Source organism: Rattus norvegicus, chromosome 12, assembly GCF_021556685.1.
Source record: "Rattus norvegicus strain SHRSP/BbbUtx chromosome 12, alternate assembly SHRSP_T2T, whole genome shotgun sequence".
Taxonomy (NCBI): Eukaryota; Metazoa; Chordata; class Mammalia; order Rodentia; family Muridae; genus Rattus; species Rattus norvegicus.
Genome location: NC_141545.1, coordinates 4,577,252 through 4,598,495, shown reverse-complemented (window position 1 = coordinate 4,598,495; position 21,244 = coordinate 4,577,252). Strand labels below are relative to the sequence as shown.

Genomic DNA, 21,244 nt, shown 5'->3' with positions numbered 1-21,244 from the left:
GTTACAAATGGGATGTACGCAGGTTCCTTCACTGCCAAAATAATCGTAATCTTCACTTCAATTCTAGTCAGGTTCTCTCTAATGCATGCAAACTGTATTCTAGGTTGGTCATATCTCTCTTGAACTCAGGTTCAGACATAGTTACAGTGTTATTATTCAACATAATATACCTGGACCTTTGAAAAATATGCTAATTTTTCTTTTAATACTAGTACAGTGTATAGTTCACAGTCCAGTTTCTAGCAGTTTTTAAAAGCTGAGATATAAATCCAAGCCCAGGTACTCTATGACACTTGGGGATGCAGGGAATGACCTCAGCTGACAGGTCATGCTGGATTGTCCAACTGAATAGAGCTGCTGTTTTAGGGAGAGCTGAATAGACAATCCCTCAGTAACCCCCTTTTCCCTTGCTCTGCTAGGTCTGAAATTCTCCAGCAGAAAGTCAAACATGGTACAGACCAGGACAAGTTCTCCCTTGGAGAGAAGTGCTATAGGAGTAGTACTAAATGTCCACAGCAAATACACCACTATTGCATCTCATCCCTACTATCCATCGCAATAGTGGCCTGCATTTTCCTCCTTTAGTTTGATTTCTTTGGATTGAATAGACTGTCCTTTCATCTCACCTCTCCCCAGAAAGAGTGCACATTTGGAGGGACTCTGAGAAGACCTAATGCACATCAATTAAGAGATGGTGGGCATCTAGGAAGAGTCTACCTATCCAATTTTGTACTTGTCCTGATAGGTCATCCAGAAGAATTTCAAGGAGATCAGTCCAGAACCTTGGAAATACGTTGAGACCAAGACTGTAATGTATTTTATACTCGGTATTGGATGGCCTTGTCCTTCATACCCCACTCCAACAGAAGAGACCTCCTTACATTCCACTTGAAAAGATTATTACCATCAGTAACTGCTTGTCTACTACGTTCCAAGGTCAACCACAGGCTATAAGTCTGTTCTGCAAAATGAGCAGCAAAAGAATGTTTAGCACAATTCCTCTGTTTAGATTTTGGTTGGAGTTTTGATTATTTTGGTTCTTTGGTTTTTCTTGTATTCATTTGAAAGTTTGTTATTTATTTGTTTTTGTTTTATTCTTGCAGTTGATTCACTATTTTGATAAGGATATAAACTGTATACATTTCCTATGTGCATCTGGTTACAATTGAGTATATTGGATGTATTCTCTTAAATAAAACAGTGATCTCAAACTCTTCACTCTTAAGAACCTCCTTTATTGAGGTGTGGTGTCACCATCTGAAGTCCCACAGCTGTCAGAGAGGGATGGATCTCTGCATTCTCATGGGAACTGGGCATCATAATTACTTCTCAGTCAAACTGAGATACAAAGGCAATTATTCTTTCTCTGTAGACTGTGTTGCCAACTCTGTGAATACCATGTTCATCATGCAATCCTTGTTGTCAAATATTTAGGTACCACTTAATTATGCTCTTTTGTGGATGACAGTGTTGAATAAATTAATGGGATATACATCAGGTTTTCTGTAATATTTCCCAGGAAATAAAAACATGGGATAAGGGAGATTAAAAGCAATCAGGAATCCAGCACCCAAATTTTGTTTTGGAGAGAGCAGAACACCCAGAAGTCTGGACGATCCTTACCACAGGACAGAACGCCACTTCTGCCCACCTCTGCCCACATTCCTGGCCCAAGAGGAAACTGGACAGTGCCTCCGGATACATAGGCAGGAACCTAATTGGTCCAGCCTGGACCCAGATCTGAACTGGATCCCGAAATTATTTGAAGAAATCCAAAGTCATAGAATTCTATGTTTCCTGATTGTGGCTTTTTTTTTTAAGGCTGTAAATGCGATTTTTGTTTTTTGTTTTATTTTGTTGTTTTGTTTTGTTCTTGGATATTTTTTCATTTCCATTTGAAATGTTATTCAATTTCATTCACTTTCCTGTTTTCCCAGAAATAAGTCCCCTTATGCCAGGCACTCCCCTTCTTCTATAACGTGTTCCCTTCCCATTGACCCCCTTTCCCTACCTCTGACATTCCCCTACACTGGGGGTCCAACCTAAACAAGACCAATCATTTCTCCTATTTGTGCACAATAAGACCATGCTTTACTACATAAGCATTTGGATCATGGGTCGGTACATGTATAGTCCTTGGGTAGTGGTTAAATCCCTGGGAGCTCTGGTTGGTTGGCATTGTTGTTCTTATGGGGTTGCAAGTCCCTTCAGCTCTTTTAACCCTTTCTCTAATTCCTCCATATTGGGTCCAGTTCTCACCTCAAAGATTTATTGCTAGCATTCGCCTCTGTAATTGACATGATTTGTGTGTGCCTCCCAGTAGATCTCTATAGCAGGCTCCTGTCCTCATGCACTCCTTAGCCTCATAAATCTTATCTACTTTTGGTTGCAATATATATATATATATATAGACACACACACACATACAGACACACACAAATATACATATACACTCTATCAGTTTAACAGAACTTTTGGTTTTCCATTCCAGCTTCAGAAAGGCTTACAATCTATATTATATCTTGGATAGCTTGTATACTATCTGATAACCATCCAATAAAGTATGCATATTCAGAGTTAAACAGCCTGACAGGCTATGAGTCTATAGTCAGTCTTCAACCCTGTCAGAAATCTCAGAACGACCAAATAGCTATACACATAGGAAGCCTCACACGGCTTCCACAACTGAGAGGTTGTAGAGACAAATCTCCACTAGCACAGGCCCCTGTTCGCAACATGTGAGCTCAAGTCTTCAGCCTTCTGGCCCAAAATCAACTGACCAACTGTTGAAATGCAGATTCGAAAGGGCTGATCACCCCATCTTGTCAGCAGGGCTTATCAGTCAACCCCTCTGCATAATATGTCCTTTTCTGGACAGTATCAGTCTGGAGATGAAACAGGCAGTTTTGTCCAGTGTCTGTCTAGCCACAAAGTATTGCCTCGCCTGAAGGTAGAGATGTTCAAAGTCTTCGTTCAACCAACCAAAGGGTAACTGTTAGGAGCAGATGTGTCTCAAGAAAAGATAAATAACTTTAAATCTCAAATTTTGTGGATTTCTGACGTTTTTGAAAACCATCACAAAAATAAAGCTGCAGCAGGATGCAGACTTCATTTTTTCCCAAACAGATTTGAGTCATAATTCATGTCTACAAAATTTGTTCTTATAAGCCATTCAGTGGGTATTAGTTCTTTCACAGCCATGTGCTCAATACTGATTTCAAAGACTTTCATCTTTCCCAAAGAAAGCCCATACCTCTTAGCAGTATCAGTCCACATCCCTACAGCCCCTGATATACCAACCCACTTCTGGTCTTTAAAGATGTTTTCATCATGGATTTCTCATGTAAATGCAATCATATACTGTGACGGCATCTTAGCACAGACATGTTAATGTCCATCCATGGTTTAGTTTATACTTCATTCCTTATTACCACACTGCATGTATACCACATTTTACCATTCATCTTTCGAACCTTTGGGCTGTTTCCACTGGTTAGCTATTATGAAGTATGGTAAGTAAAAACTTTTATAAGTTGTGTGTGTGTGTGTGTGTGTGTGTGTGTGTGTGTGTGGTTTTGATTTGGGGAAGTGATTTGCAGGGTGAACTTATATTTCGATGTTTTGGAAATTGGAAAAACCATTTTCCAAAATCACTGTTTCGCTTTACGGATCTCTGAGTAATTCATGGGACTTTATTTCTCCACATCCTTGCCAATACCGGTTATTGTCTGTGTTTCTATCTCAGCCACCTTGGCAGGGATGAGATCGTATCTCACTGTGATTTTGATTTACCTCTCCTTGATGAATAATAATGTTGATCATATTTTCATACGGTAGTTTCTATTTTAAAACAGGGTTATCTTGTCAAATCTTTACACATTCTGAATGCAATTTTCTTACCAGATGTTTAATTTAGGCATATTATCCTTCAATTTTCTTTTTACTTTCTTTATGATGTCCTTTGACATCATATGTAAGATTTTAACCTGATTAAATTAAATAAGATGTAAGCTGGTTAATACTCATTGCTTTAGTTTTATACCTGTTCTATTATAAAATAGACTGGCGAAAGCAGCTTAGAGGAAGAAGGGTTTGTTATAGCTCACAGTTCCTGAAGTAGCTGTATCCAGTATATTTTATCTGTTGACTTGGGTAGGCTATAATACCCAGATATTCATCTAAGTCTTGCTGTGAGGGTCTTTCCTAGATGTACACATCAGGTCACTTTAAGTGTTGAAAAATCATCTTGAAATCTGGCTGGTCCTCAGCTAACACTAACAGCCAAACCACGCCTTCCTGGAGAAGAAATCAGCCTGATGGTTTGCCCTACAGATTTCCAGTTGTCAACTCCACAACCTCTGAGATAATGTTTAAGTAACATGCAGCTCATGGTCTACCCTACCGCATCCTAAACCACATGGCCTTTGGAGAACAAGGTGGCTAAGAGCAGCCAGTTAATGGACACCAAACCCACCTTGGGAATCTTGTAGAGTTTTGTTCCTGAAGCATTGGATAAACAAACCAGGTTGCATTTTCTTCAGCCCAGTGGATCCTGACCTTTTGATGTTTAGGTGAGAGCATTTCACAAGACTGTTATAAAGAAGTGGGAGTGGGCCTTCACGTCCTTATGAAATTTGCAACCATCAGTTTACTCAGGTTATATTACTTGGTTCCATTCACAGTAACCTGGGGGCTATGCATTCAGTTTTCATGGCTGCCGCTGCCTAATTCATTGGATTGTGTGAATCACAGTGAGCCAAGGGTTACGGATTACTTATCTTACACTGAGCACACTCTATTTAATAAAGTCACAGCATTTATCTTTTGTAGGAATAAAGGAAACAGAATAGACATACTGTGGAAGCTCTTTAGAAAGACTCACTTCCATTATGACTGATTCAATGCATTTTAGCAAAGGTAAAATTTACTGTTGCTTCGTGCCTTTCAGTTGTGAACACTTGACAACAACTTCAGATAGTTCATGGAATATCATTTCAACAAGACAAAGCAGAAATGAAATGATCTCCATACATCTTGTGCTTTGAACTTTGATTCCTGATGATACTTTCTCTGACTCATAACATGAAATCTTCTCTCCCAGAGCTCTTCTCTCTTCTCTCCCAGTGCTGGGCAGTTGGTAGGGCAGCTCACAGTCACCCGTGGCACCACCAGGATAAGCAACTGATATTCTACAGTAGACTGTTGTATAAGCTATGGTGATCTGTAGTGACAGTTTTGTTTTCTTTTTTAAAAACAGGAATATTATAAGACTATGTTTGTATTTTAATTCCAGTTGTGGGGATGTGGAACCTCTTTGGACTGTCCACAGCAGCTGACTATGATTTGCCTCATGCTCTAGCAGAGGCAAGGTTTTACCTGCTGTAGATAGTTTCTACAATTGTGTAATGTTTGGAATTCTAGGAAGTTTTCAGAGGGTATAGAAATGCTAGAGCTCCTTTAGGCGGGGAGGGTGGCTGTTGTTCATTTAATGAGGTTGGTTGAAGTTTTTTAGTAGCATGGTCAAGAAGAAACAATTTAGATGCAGAGATTTTCCTAATTTCTCTCTCTCCTCTCTCCGTGTTTCTCTCCTTTCTAGTGTTAGGGGTTGAAACAGGGATTAATGGGTAGGAAAAAGAAGAACCCCTGAAGAAGGAAAGACAGGCTACGCTGATCAGCATCTGGATTAGATGTGCCTTTAACTTACATCTTCAGGCCTGGTTGGATTTGTCAGGATATAAGGACATTGAAAATGTAAGCACATTGTAAAATGATATGCAATAAAAATAGAAGTTATTGAAATTAAATTTTAAAATCATTCACAAACATAAGCCATGAATATAAAGTCTTTGCCAGGAAGGGTTGTAGCCTTCATGATTTTATTGTCACCAATACCATAGGGATTGGTACAGAGTAACCATTAAATGTTGCATGAACTTATTCGGCAATCAGTACTTTACAGGTCCCTGAGGAAAATTCATTATGGCCTAGCATGGCCTCAGTAGGTCTTTCCTAAAGGCATGGCTTATGTGAACCCTGGCCTTCAACTGTATAAATGAATATGCACTTGGCTCAGGTAGGAATTTAAGGTGGGACCTGTTCCTAGGTGGTGAGAAGTCATTTAAGCCTACAGGGATGGTGCCTGCTTCTCAGGTGCATCTTCAATTGGGAAATCTATAGTAAAGCACTTGCCGAATCATCAGCCACAGCAAGCCTACTGTTCCCAAAGCTGTGTGAGTAAGAACATTCCTTTTGTTGCATTGGCCTCCAACAGCAATGATTCCAGAACAATCACGAGGACTTCTAGCACACCCAGACTGATCTGCAGAAAAATTGAATCCATTTCCTGGAAAAGGTAATTTTTAATTAACCCTTTCATCCAATAAGCACAAACAGTAAAAATGCAGTGACTAAGTCATCAAAAAATATAGCAGAAGGGAGAGTCCTTACTTTAAGGAATTAAAAAAATCTAACTGAGGATAAAATGCAACGGATGAGAGCTCATCTTGGCAAGGACTGTCCAAAGACACAGGACTTAATTCTGAGAATGTGATTTCTAAGGGGAAAAGAAAATGGGGTGGTTGTTGGCAGCACATGCTGCCAAGATTGACCATCTGGCTGCCCGTGACCTGTGATGTGTATCTGCACAATCAATCAATCAACCAATCAGTAAATAAATGGAAACAAAGTTTAACGGGGAACCAGGAGTAACTTAAGGATTTTTCTCAACCAATTTTTTTCATTGTTGTAGAAGTCCCATTCAATGCAGCAAGATCAGAGAATATGGAGTGGAGAGATGGCTCAGTCATGAAGAGCACGTATTGTTATGGAAGAGGACCTGATTTCAATTCCCAGCACCCACCTTGGTGGCTCACAACTGGCTGTAACTCCAGTTCCACAGAATCTACCACCCTTGATTTACCTTCTCACGGACCAATGAGTGCACGTGTGGACATGTGAGTGCATACACACTTACACATGCACCAAGCACGCACACGCCCTTAAAATAAATCTTTAAAAGATTAAAAAAATGTGCTTTTAAAATGCACAAAAAAGAAATAAAGCTTGTTGAATGTGGATGGGAAACCATTTTTAAAAGACATCAAGGGGTTGGGGATTTAGCTCAGTGGTAGAGCGCTTGCCTAGCATGCGCAAGGCCCTGGGTTCGGTCCCCAGCTCCGGAAAAAAAAAAAAAAAAGACATCAAATGATCAAATGGGGCTGTCTTGAGAAAGCAGATCCTGAAGTGAAGAGAAATTTGACTTGTGTTTTCTTCATGTGCTTCAAGGCAGACTACAATTTGTATTTTACGAAAACTATGCATTCCAGTGCTGCATTCAAATATTTCTCATCAGCATAATCACAAAACAGCATCCAGGCAAGCCAGAGCCAGAGGCAGGGGTTCAGGGGAGAGGCAGGTTTGAAGAGGGTGGGGGTGGAGTTTAAGTTTGAAGAGAAGGAAGTCCTGAGTAAAATGGGAAACCTTGCAAGCCACCTGTGAGAGTGCTACCATGGTGACAAGCTGTCCTGTTCTCACTCAAGTTGGGTGTGTCTGTGTTTTAATCCTCAGAAGAAAGATGAAAATCTGGGTGTGCACAAAGAAGTTCTGTTTAACACTTAAGCAGGAAACCATATAAGCTTGTTTACCTCTTCCCTACTGTTTTGTTTTTAAACATTCAAATAAGTGAGAAATTAGAATCAAATACTATTTCAGTTTCATCTCATTTACCAGTTATTAATTTTGTGATTTTTTTAATATATATTTTTCTATGAACCATTTAGAAGTCAGATGCTGGAAGTGTAATCATGGTAGAGCACTTGTCTGGATGCCTGGTCTAAACCCAGTACAAGGAAGCAAGAACCAGTTATAGGCACTGTGTCACCTCATCCTTAACATGTTCATGTATGCATATATGTATGATCTATGTCACACACACACACACACACACACACACACACACAGACACCACAACTTAGGTTTTATAACACAGTTTTAATACTTTAGTGATAACTCTCCAGTTTAGACAGCCTAAGAGGCCAGCCCTGTGATAAATACTTTGGCTCAGTTAGCCCACCAAGCCTTTCAGTAATCTTTTGAGGGAAGTTTGATTGATGTTCATTTTATTGATGAAGAGCATGCTAAGATTCTCAGCTCTGATTGGTTCCAACTTCACAGAGAAGACAGGTATAATTGAGAGCCTAGATGCAGGGAGCAACAGGAAGTTGTCATTGAACTTCAAACAGGGAGAGTCATAGTAGAAAACTGTTTAGAAATGTTTCCCAGAAGGAGGTAGGTAGCCTTGAGCTGGAGTGACAGACACAGACTTCTACTAATGTCAGGCACTGGTGTTCTAATCATGGACATTTATACATTGTTTCTCTTTTCATATTCAAAAGTGAAACAGTGTTATGAACATTTACTCATAAAGCTACAGTGGCAGACTCTTCAATAGAGGTGATCACAGGTCTATTTTACTCCAATAACACGAAGTATTTTCCTGGTAGAAAACTGTAAGGTACTGAAACTTTTTCTCTATGTGTAGCTGTAGAGAGACTGTTTAATTCAGAGGAACCCACAGGGTGAGTCCATTTATAGCATATCTTTTATGTGTGCAGAGACATCTCCCAAAATGAAGACTATTGAAAATGCAGATAAATGTGGTTTATAACCCAACAAAACAGGAGGGCAGCTATGCCACAACACCCTGCTTTTTGTGCTTTTCAAGGCAACGGTGTTTAGAGGTGATCTCTGCAGGTACCTGAGTCAGAAGAGTGGAATGAGAGGCTATGTTTTATGCTTTATAAATGCTTTACTGACAAGGGGTGACTGGCTAGTTGTTTTTTAATAAGGTGGTGAGTTATTACTTTGCCTGTCAACTCCTAAGCACCCTCTTTTGAAGGGAACATGAACAATCTCATTGCCAGTACTTTCTCAGTTAAGCACCTAGCTTCGATGAACTGTTCTGATTCAGCGAACTGTTGTCAATCTCACTTTTACCTGGGTGAAAATTACAGAGGGGACCTAGGGTTACAGTAACCTCAGAACAGGTGGACAACATCCTCCGCTGGCAGGAAACGAGGTTGGCTTGCCTCACTCCAGGTCAGAATATGCATGAAAACACACTAGGTAGTTATTCATATTGTCACTTTTCTGGGGGTTTCAATTTTTTGTCATGACCAAAAAGGTCAATGAAAATATTCCACTGGCCACAAACGGTGAACTTTGTTTTGTAATTTGTACATTCCGGTGTGATTTAGAAGTCTCTAAATTTTATTTTATTCTTTTTTATTTTCTTGAATTAAATCCAATTGTTTTGGTCCTCAAAAATTTTATAGAGCTGAACGTTACATATGTGTTATATATGCTCTGAATGTGGTATGTGTATGTGTGTGTAACATGTTATCTGTTATGTATATATGCCCATATATACATATATATGTGCACATCATATGTACACATGTGTTACATTTCATCTGAATGTGCAGGTTAGAAGAGTTGGTTGGTTAACTCTTTCCTGTGTGTGGGTCCAGGGATTGATGTAAGGATACCAGACTTGGCTGAAAGCCCCTAGACACTGAGCCATCTTGCCTGCTTTGATCAGGATATTTAAATTCTTCAGTTTGCTGATTAGTAGTGAGCTCAGCTATGGTTCCAACATTAGACTGGTGAGTATAGATCATCTATGAGTCCTGCATTCCCTCTGAAAGTTTACAAGAGAACCTTGTTTTGCCAGCCAACATACCCAGGTTTGCACATTGCAATGAAGAGAATGAGCTTAATCTTTTTGGTGAACTCAGCCTGTAACCCGCTGCAAGGGAACAAAAGCTGTAAGATTATTTTAATGAATATGTGTGGTATGATGTATGCGTGCATTCTTCTTCATATGTAGATGTACATATGTGTGTAAAGGTCAGAGGTCAGTCAGGTGTCCTCAATCACACTCCTCCTTGCTTTTAGACTTATTTATTTGTATGTGTGTATGCATGTGGGATGGGTTATGTATCTGTTTGAATGTGGATGTGTATGTGGGGGCAGGTTGTACCTATGTTGATGCCAGATCAAAATTCTACATTCTAATGTGGAAAACATTCTTGATCAAGCCCGAGCTCCTAGCTTCCAAGGACAAGGCTTTTTCTATGTGGTCATAAGTGGCTTTTCCTGAGTTGCATGCAAGGCCATGCTTGGTTTTATAACTCCACCATGCTTTTTATTATAGGGAAGAACTCCATAACCTAGTGACCTCTCTCTGTAGGTTTATATTAAGAGCAGCATGTGTTTCTTCTACATACATAGCCTGTGAAAGCTGAAGTGGAATATACTATCATGTATAACTCACTCTGTTATCAGGACTGAGGCACATGTTCTCTCAGCTGCTGGGAATGCGATCCAAGGGCAGTCACCTCTCCTGAGCTTATGTCCTCTGACCAGGTTCCTAGTCCTTAGCCAATGGGGAATTTAAGGCTGGGCCTCCTGCTGTTCCAGTTCAGGCTAAGACTTCAGGGTCAGGCCACTCTCCTGAGCCCCACACACGGCTGCCAGCATACTCTTGTGACTGCAATAGAGGCAGAGTGCTCTCTGCCCAATCCTCTTCTCTCCTCTTTGTCATAGCCATGGTCCTCAAGAGCACTGGTCAAATACATCTATCTCTATCTCAAAGTTAAGTTCCCAGATAATCAATCACCATAACTGACCATAAATGAGGATTCACTCTGTGTATGTATATATAATGTTGTAGAACACAGAATAGGGATTCTTAGTGAAAGCTTTGCGGATATGTGTCTTTCCTAGATGTCTTTGCACTAGGATTTTTCTACATGACTTAGATATCCTTGCTATGAGGTCATTACCCGCCACCATGCCATTTCACTTTTGTTTTTCTTTTGGATGCTAATGCTGTTTGACATAATATCCAAGGCTGAACTTCCATACTGGGCTATGGTTTCAGACTTGATTTATAGCCATGTGGCCCTCGGGTTGCTGCCTTTTGATCCTAGAGGTTTATTAATCTTTCTCGAAAGGCTTCCAGTACTTGATAGGATTGTGCTATATGCTGTCAGAGCAGAGTTACACAGAATTCATATGCTGGCCTTCCTCTGATGGTGCTTACCATTTCCAAGTCCTCAAACAGGGCAGCGCTTCGAAAACAAAATCACTGCAGTCAAAGAAATCATATATGTGGGTCTACCACTGGCTCCATGAGAAATGAAAGAGGAATATAGTCTTGGCTTACTGGTAGTATTATCCCAAGTCTAGGGAAGGGGACTCCTAGAGAGTACTAAGCCTTCTCCTCATCCATCATAGTTTGTATATCTTGTAGCTTTCATTTGGTCGGTGTGGTGACCTTAACATGTTCTAGGTATTTCTGCCATGTTACTTCTCTATATCTAGACATGACCTCAGGTGTACAGTCACATTGGAAGTATAAAAAGCCTCTCATCTGAACTGTGAAATTCAACGTGTGTTATATTTAAAACCACAATAATTGAGTGGCCATTGCCACAGTAGATATTATTAGGGGGTTTCTCCCCCACCATAGGTCATTTAGTTCCCAAATAAAAGACACAAATCTTTTAGATTTATAAGAAGCCTGAAAGTACTAGAACTGGGCAGACATCAACCCTCTGTGCTATTTTTCCTGCTTCCCTGTCAATAACCCTGAGGTATAGCTTACCATGCCCTGCCTGGGCCACACCTGTTCTAACAGGCTGGCCCTCATGGAAATATACTCACGATCCACCTACCCTATGGGGTGGTATCTCCTTCCTTCTCCTCCCATGTCCTTTTCTTCTCCTTGTGGACCCTGCCTGAGCCCCCAAGCCCTGGAAAACTTTGCTCTGTCCCCTCTCTTCTGCCCAGCCCATGTTGTAGGGATTTTTATTAACCAGTAAGGGATAACTCAAGAGACAAAAACAAACAAACAAAAATCTGGTATACTTGAGGATCTCCTTGTCCTGGAGCAACCAGACCTTAGGGTACAGAATTTAGCATTTGAATATACAGCGGGACCAGACCAACCCATTATATGCCAATCTACTTTGTAGCTAGACTCAAACCTTGGCTCTCACACCGGTTAGATGTTCAACTGTGGAGAAGTTATTTTACCTGTGTTTGACTCAATTCCCTTATCTGCACGGTGAGGACGAAAACGAGTCTATAATTCAGACTTGTCTTGGGGACTGATGAGTTAACGTACCAGTATTTAAATATTAAATACCATCTACTTTGCATAATTAATAAAAGTCTGTGGAAAGGGCAAAGTAATAAGGCCAGAAGAACATTTGATTAACAAATAGGGCCTTACAACTACCTCTAATAATAAACTGAGAATCAGGGAATGGTGGAAGACTAAGGCTAGAGAATTGGGAAATCAACATTAGCCTGGGCCACATAATAAGATCCTATCTCGAAATATCAAGACAAGTCATGGTCATAGTAATTATAAATCAAGAAATAGCCATTGTAAAGAATTTACAAAAAGCAAAGCAATGAGCAGTGTGGATGCTGTGTGTCTAGTCCCTCTGCTGTCCATCTCTGGGACCAAGTATGCACCAGATCAGTGACTAGAAAGGGGTGCTGAGTGCCTGGAGCAAAGGGATGCTGGCTGAATGGCCACATTTGAACAGCACTAAAGCCGGACTAAATGCTAAGAAAAAAAAAAAGCGATATCCAAAACATGTAAATTTTAATGTCCTCCAGAAAGGCAAAACAACAATAATTTTACTGTTTGTCAAGCTGCTTGTGTCACCAAACTTCTAATATTGGTAAGGATGCGAAAAACTCTTCTGATGCAAACCAGTTGCCAATAAGAAGAACAACCACTGTCCTTACCAAGGTGACCTGGATGCTTTCAAATCAGCTGAGGCAGCCTTAACAGCCATCAGAGTAAGTTAAACACACAGATATATGTCATTTCAAAAAGGGGAAAATGAAGCCTGACCCCACACCCCCTTTAAGGAATAACAAGACTACTCCAGCATTGAGGCTTACAAATAAAAATATGCCAAGAAACTTCATAGAATATACATTTCTCCTGTGTGCTACTGAGTGTGTGTGTGTGTGTGTGTTTTGTGTGTGTGTGTGTTTTGTGTGTGTGTGTGACTGTGTATGTGAGTGTGTGTGTGTTCGAATGTGTGTGCATGTGTGTGAGTGTGTGTTTGTGTGTGTGTGTGTGTGTGTGTGTGTGTCTTTGTGCACTAATGCTTCAATATGCTGCTGTGGTGAATACTGTCCCCAACTCAATTATGAAGGTTAGTATTAAGCTGTAAGTAGTATGTGGAGAGTGGTCACAAAGAATAATCAGGAGTCTTCTTCTGTTAAGTTGTCTGAGACTTCCAATTGCTGCATGCTGTGAGTGGGCCTCACATCTCAGCACACTAACACTTTTATGTACAATTCCCGTGTGTTTTGCTTAAACAATTTTCTATGAAAAACTTTAAGAATTTTTTTCTCCCTTTCATTTTTTGGGGGGGAGCATGGGTCTTTTTTTTATTTTTTTGTTGTTTGTATTTTGTTTTTGTTGTGGTTGGAGGTGGTGATTTTGTTGTTGTTGTTGTTGTTGTTGTTATTGTATTTTATTTTATTTATTTAATTTTTCTTTCTTATTTTAGGTCCACAGGATTTTCTGTAGCCTGTGAGGAAGTCCTAGATTTAGGACACTGGATCTGTACACCTTAGAGAATTAACCACTTCACTGCATTTTTTTTTGTTTTTTTTGTTTTTTTTTTGGTTTCTGTTTTTCTTTTGAGATATCACTGTGGGAGCAGAGGAAGCCCCAAGGAAGTGAAGCCCTGAGTGGATGTGTGCAGTAAGCATGAGCATGTCCATGCCAAGGACACAAAGCCATTTATCCATGGGGAAAAGGCAAAGGCCCCCATGCCCCTTGAGGCTCAGAGACATGCCAAATCCTTCTCAGGATGGTGTTGATAGTGTGTGCAGAAAAAGTCTACTCTACCTTTTTCCCTGGCCCCATCTGGATATTTACAGCCTGAAGACTGCTCCCTGCAGAGACTGCTCCTACTGAGATTAGTTAAATCTGCCCCTTGTCATTTACATATACATAGTCCTCCCCTCCTTGTTTATCTGCAAGTAATGCCCACCTCCTTGCTGCTGTGTGCAACAATCCTGCTTCCTGGCCAACTATATTATAAACATGCTTAGCTTCTGGGATACTGCATTTTCTCCAGCCCTTGGACCCAGCCTTCCCCAAGTATGTGTGTCCAATCTCATTCTTCATTGGACTTGGCAATCTCAGTCTGCTCCACTTTGAAGGAAGTGCTTACTAAACTGAATACTAAAGGACACAGTGGATTAAGCTCCCTATCAAGTGTCTTTGGTGAGGGTTGGGGTGGGTGTGAGACCAGTTACATTCTGACTATTGCAGAAGAGTAAAGGATTCACAGTTTGCTTTTGGTAAAGGTAAGCTCCCCAAGAGGCTGTCATTGCCAACCTTTTCCGAAGTCACTTCTAGGAGGTCAACTAACTCCTAGGTGAGTCCTTGGTTACACTGCTTCAGTTTTCTGTGGCTACACTGTCCAAATGGTACCCACTGCTCACACATGGCTATTTGAGATGAACTAAACTTAGAACTAAAATCTTCCTCTTTAGTCACAGCAGGCAAAGCAGGAGGCAAACAGCCAGCCAGAATCCATAGCCAGAAGCACAGCAGATATTGAATATTTCTATCATCTAGAAATTACTCATGGACAGCAGTGGTCTAGGTTCCTGCTGTCTGGTTTTTCCTTCAGGGAGAATTACTTGCTGTACCAATATCCAAAGGTTTATTATTAAAACAACTTTACCAAAGTATGACTTACTATCCCCTAAATTAATCCAGTTTAAGTCTACAATGCAATGGTTCCTCATAAATCTACCCAAGTTCATCGCAAGACCACGGAACAAAAGAAAGAGAGTGCATGCAACTCTATATAAAATAAAGTAGTATGCAACAGTAATGACCACTGCATAATTATACTGCACTACTTTTGAATTCTTCAAAATTCAGGCCTTTTATTGATAGTTGTACAAAAATACATATTCTAGAGTTGAAAAAATACTATAAAGTATTTCATTGAGACTTTAATATTTTTGTATCTTTTGCTAGTATTGTTAGATTCTTTATAAGAGTTTTACTTTATGGATTTTTTTTCTTTTTTTGCCAATCTGGTCACTATTTGATGCCATTTCAACGTTCTCAGGATTTTGACAAGAATATTACCACAATGATATAGTGATACTCATTTTCTTTAGGCATTTACATATGTATATACACATATATGGGAAGTTAATATACATATTTTTATGCTATACTGTTAGAATCCAATTCTATTATACCTCAACATATACAGTTTGCTCAATCTGATATCTGTGAATGTCATCAGTCATGGGGAAATAGTAAGAGCCTGAATAAACATGGACAATATTTGCAGAATGCACATAAAATTGAAGATGGTATATAAGCAAAAATGTGAAGTATATCACTTATGGCCTTCATATCGAATGCACTTTAAAATGTTTAATAGATGAAAAATATTTCAATTATCTTTACCCACTATTTTGTTTTTTCTTCAAAATATGTCTCCTGGATGATTTGAATTATATGTGCTGTTCAAGATTCTTTTGACAACTGTAACCTAATGCCTTAAATGTGTTTCTGATATTTCTATTCAGTTGATCACTGTCCAGTAACTGTACCAAGTTGATAGCTGTAATTTTATTATCACTTTCAGAATGTAAATTTCATGGGTGAGTATACACTTTTGATCCTAGCTCTTGGGTGGCATAGGCAGGTGGATCTCTTTTTTGAGGTCAACCTGGTCTACATAGTGAAACCCTATCTTAAAAAATCAATCAATAAATAAGCAAATAAATAAAAAGAATCTAAAATATTTGAAATTCATATGAACACAACCACTCTTTAATAACAATTGATTTTTACTGCAGATAATATAATCAATTTACAAAATGTTACATAGTGTCATATGGGAACTCAATTTCATTGTAAATTAAACCTGCTTTTCTCTGTTCATTGGTTGCTCTTAGTTAACATTTTCATACACATATACAATTTATTCTGATTATTCTTTCCCCCACATCATCTCATCCCTCCCCCTATGACTTAAACATACATAGTCTTCTAAATTTAGGCTTTCCAATGTCTGATTTGTCTCTTATTCATTATACATTCCTTTACTTTTCCATCTACATTTCATGGTATCTTAATAAGAAACCCATTCTGTCATTAGCATTATCTCAGTGTTTGGTAGGAGACATTCACATTCTTCAGTAGCTTGTCATCAGTGCAAGAAATGACATCGAGGTCTCTCTCTGTGTCTCTGTCTCTCTCTGTCTGTGTCTCACACTCCCTCTATGTCTCTATGTCTCTCTGTCTCTCTGTCTCTCTGTCTCTCTCTCCATCTCCTCCCCAATTGTTTTGTTTTCTAATATAAGGTCTCAGACTGTAGTCTAGGCTAGCCTTGAACACAAGGCAATTCACCACCATCAGCCTTGTGAGTGTTGGGATTCCAGGCATACACCATCTTGCCCAGTGAATTTTATGACTCCCTTATATCCCTTTACCATTTCTGAATTATTTTTAATATTGCTGTGACCCTTTTCTAGCTTCTAGATGTAGATACATTAACTTGATTAGAAGGTTTTAGTTTTTAAAGATTTATTTATTTATTTATGTACATGAGCACTCTGTTTGCAAGTGTGCCTGCATGTCAGAAGAGAGCACCAGACAGAAGAGGGCATTGGATCCCACTAAAGATAGTTGTCAGTCACCATGTGGTTGCTGGGAATTGAACTTGGGAGCAAAGGAGAAGTAGAGCTCTTCACCGCCAAGCCGGCTCTCCAGCCTGATAAAAAAAGATATTGATATTAAATTTCATTCTTTTTTGTGTTTGTTTGCAATCTTTCTTCTGGAGAACATTGTGATGGAATGTCCAAATGGTACTTAGTGGCAGTTGGTGTAGAAGGAGCCATACCTGTGTTGCTAATTTTTTATAGTCAAGTACACGGATAAAAACACTCTACTCCAGGGAGAATCTTGACTGTTTCTCTGTTGGATGGGTTCCCTCCTCTTCTTCTTTACTTGTAAAATGTTACTCAGCTTTTGTCATTTTATGAAGTTGGGGCTCCAAAAATTCATACCGTTTCGAAGAAAGCATGCTGTACCTTAAAACTTTATCTTAGAGCAATTTAAGTAGTATAGGAATGACTTATTTTTTAAAAGCTTTGAAAGAACTCATAACTAATGTACTGGGAAAATATCACCTAGCTCACCCAACTGTTTTCTGTTTCTGACTCTGTGTTTTTATTACATGCCTGTGCAAAGTCAGGAAAGCATGATTATTAAATCAATTAGTCAGTCACTTGCAGCTCAGAATAATGGCTTTTTGTTGGTTCCTTTGTTTGCAGGCTGGGGATGAAACCCAGGCCAAACCCTTTACCACTAAGCTGAATAACTAACACTGAACAGTGTTTCTTAAAATGTAATAAAAATCAATTTAATGTTCCGCTGATCACAGCGAAACCTTTTTGCTGTTTTTTTAGTGGTTAGTAGTCTGCCAGTTTGTCCTGATTTGTCAGAATGCATACTACTTTTGTGTTGGATTACTTTATACGATTGTGTTTTTATTTTCTTACTGTGTTTTGGCTCATTACTTCCGTGCTAGGCATTTTGCGTACAGAGTTAATCTGTGTTCGTTGTTACTCTAGTTTCCTTCTGAGAGGACTAGTGTGGAACATTGGCTTTTATTTTTCTGACCTTGTCTCTGTAGAACACTATTCTTTTTATTTAAATGTAAATGTAATGGGAGAATATGCTGTCATAGAATTCATGCTCTTGTTTCTTGTTTCAGCAGAAGGGCATTTGTCTATTTCTATATACAATTAGTTTGTGTAACTAAAGAGCATGTTTTAACCCTTTGTTCTCTGTATACTCTCCATATGTTGCGTAGTCTGCTTTACTTCTCCTGTGCCCCTGTCAGCCGTGGACTTTCTTTTCAATTTGTCTGAAGATTCTGTCATATATTATAGTGCCTTCACCTGCAGTCATATTTCTCAGGGTCCCCTGCTGTTCCCATATGTGCTTACAGAGGGAGCTTCCAGGATGTTATGACCCACCCATAGGTTCCTATTCTCAGCATTCAGTTTAATTCTTGCTGATCATCTGCTCTCAGTGTCCTGGGATTCTTAGTCATCTCAGCACTTGCCCTTTGCAGAGAGCCCTCCTGCCTGAGTCATGTAGCCAACCCTGTGCAGTCAATGGCCTTGCTGAGGTACATTTTGTCACAGGCTGATTGGAGATACTTTGTTGGACTTCCTAGATAAGCCATTGCATCATCTAAATGAAATAGGACTCTGGCAGGCAGTTTGGGGAAAGTTCTCTCGTTAGCCTCCTCCCCGACCAGGGTGAAATTAGTACAAGCAGTTCTCTCTGTGTCTCCTTCATTTAATCTCAAATGTTCCCTTGTTGCTTCCAGAGGAGCTTGAGGTCAGGTGTCCACCAGATGGGACCGAGCTCAAGCCCCACCAGTTCTTTAGTTTGGAGCAGCTGGAGTAAAAGGAAGCTCTGGTTTTAATCTTTTTCTTCCAGAATCCTTCTGCCTTAGTTACATCCCACCATCATCCTGGAGGTTCAAGACTCACACTCCTTTAAATACAGGAGGAGTGGAGGAGGCAGCTGAGTCTTCTCTGTGAGTTCAGAGATTGGAGATGTCTTTGGAAGAGTAAGGTGAGGTTTAAGCTACTCCGGAGTATAAGAGAGATCTCACTTCTTTGTCAGGACACTCATCATCCTGACTCCTTATTTCTCTCCATAAAATGGGGAAAGAGCAGTAACAGCCCATGTGTATTTGTGTGAGTTAAGAGAGGTGACTCTGAGAAACCTTTAAACGAAACCAGGTGCCTGATACAAACTCACTGCTTCTTTGCTGAGCTACATGGATGAGCCTCAAGCTTACCAAGATGGTGATGAAAAAAAATAGATAGATAGATAGATAGATAGATAGATAGATAGATAGATAGATAGATAGAGTGATTCATGCTCCCAGTCTCCTATGTACAGAGTTCCCTGAGGCATTTTTACTCGCCAAATAAAGACTGCGGTGTTTCCCAACACACCATGTGAATGTCCGTGGCTGTCGAAATTATTTCGTTTATGTTTTTCACGTTTGTCGTCCGTGTCACTTCAAAGGCCATTGTGACTTCAGTCTTGTTATTGATTCATATATGCTTTCTATTTCGTTTCATTTTTCAAAACCTTTTTGTCTAAATTGTATTTGTCATTCACCTTTATTTAAACATTTATTAAAGTCCAGTTTGTCATTTCTTCGTATTTACTCATATTTATTATTATTTTATAAATTTATTCCCTCATTTCATTTCAGTCATCTATATTTGCCCTTCATCTCGTTCCCACTTTATGTCTGTTATCATTTAATTGTTTTATCTCCCTTCTCCTTCTGGGTCCCTGGTCTTAATTTCTGCTTTATTGTTTTTCTTTTTTTTAATTTATTTATTTAATGCATGTGAGCACACTGTAGCTGTCTTCAGACACACCAGAAGAGGGCCTCAGATCACATTACAGATGGTTGTGAGCCACCATATGGTTGCTGGGATTTGAACTCAGGACCGCTCTAGAAGAGTGGTCAGCGCTCTTACCCGCTGAGCCATCTCTCCATCTCATCTGTTTTATTGTTTATTGTTTATTGTTTATATGGGTGCCAACAATATGGTTCATCTCTTCTTCTCTTACACGTGGCATGGTGGCCAAGGTGGCAGGGAAACCACACAGTGAAAGAAATTGAACTAGAGCACACAAGCAAGTCTCCCTCCCAGACATGAATAAAACTGAAATTAGGCTAAATGTACAATGAAAGGAAGCCGGGTGTTCGTGCATGTCTTTATTTCCATCATTCAAGAGGCAGAGGTGTTTAGAACTGTGTCTCTGTGAGATAGAGGAAGGCAGGCAGGCAGGCAGGCAGGCAGGCAGGCAGGCCTGATCTAGGTACTGATTTCCAGGTCGATGTGCAGACACCCCTGACTCAAATAAAGGAGTGAAAAGGAAAAAAAAATACAATTCACCTGGAAGACACCAGACCCACTCTGCCTGCTCTGCCTGCTCTGCCTGAACAGGCTCATGCTGCCATCTGCTGTCCAGCCAGTGTTCTTCCTTCTTCGAAGGGTCAGCCAGCCATCAGATGCAGTGAACTAGAAAATTGGGATTCTCAACTGAGGCCTGTTCCCTCCCTCCCTCCCTCCCTCCCTCCCTTCCTTCCTTCCTTCCTTCCTTCCTTCCTTCCTTCCTTCCTTCCTTCCTTCCTGGCTTACAGACAGCCAGGTCCAAGCCCAAAAGAGTCCAGCAAGGAGCTTAGAGACTATGAGAGAGTGCACAGGTGTTCTAGGGAGGAATCTGCTCACCACCAGGCATCCCGATTTGGGTTCTTGTGCAATCGACACAGGGAGATTGACAATCTGGAATTTAGTGAGAAATCAAACAAGGGACACAGAATGCAAAATATTTATTTACACAGCAAGTGGGTCAGTTGGATTAGCAAGCTAGGACACCCACCCCCGACCCCATCCCAGCCCCCTACCACTGCCAGGTCTCCCTTCACTCTTATCCCTTTCTCATGCCTCCCTCAACATGGGCACACAGGACCAGGAACATGTTTCTCTCAAAAACGCTTTTTCTGCTGTGAACTCAGACTGGCAGAGAGTGAGTGGGTGAAGGATCCCTAAAGACCAGAGGGTTTATTAGAGGAAGGCTACCTCACAGTGTTCTTCACACCAGGAACAACAACAACAAATGTTGGACAGGAGATGAGCAGGGATGCAGGGGGAAATGGGAGGGAGGGTAGGGCTGGTGAATCTGCACTTCCCTGAAGGTCTGCCTGTGAAATACTGGTTGATATATGCCTAGTTGAGTCATCATTGAAGAAAGGACAATATTCCCATCTCCTGTGGTTTTCAATGGCAGATGACTTCATTGCCAGAGACTATGAAATTTTTTCCATTTTCCCCTCCAAGAACTGTGTTTAGATCTGTTACAGACAGGCTCTGGGTTTTGAAACAAACACACACACACACACTCACCCACATACACACACACACACACACACACACACAATGAGAGAGAGAGAGAGACAGAGAGACAGAGAGACAGAGAGGAGAGAATAGAGAAAGATACAGAGACAGACACAAGAGAATTTGATCCCCCCCCCCCTAGTTTTTCAGACTGGGT

The 21,244-nt window shown here is 40.2% G+C and overlaps 1 long non-coding RNA gene across 1 annotated transcript; it reads left to right on the top strand.

Annotated features, from left to right (window-relative positions):
- Nucleotides 1–4,096: 4,096 nt before the first annotated feature.
- Nucleotides 4,097–7,126, top strand: LOC148001987 (uncharacterized). Its single transcript, XR_015634937.1, has 3 exons — nt 4,097–5,751; nt 6,272–6,352; nt 6,749–7,126. It is a non-coding gene; the product is annotated as an uncharacterized LOC148001987 (long non-coding RNA).
- The last annotated feature ends 14,118 nt before the right edge of the window (nt 7,127–21,244 follow it).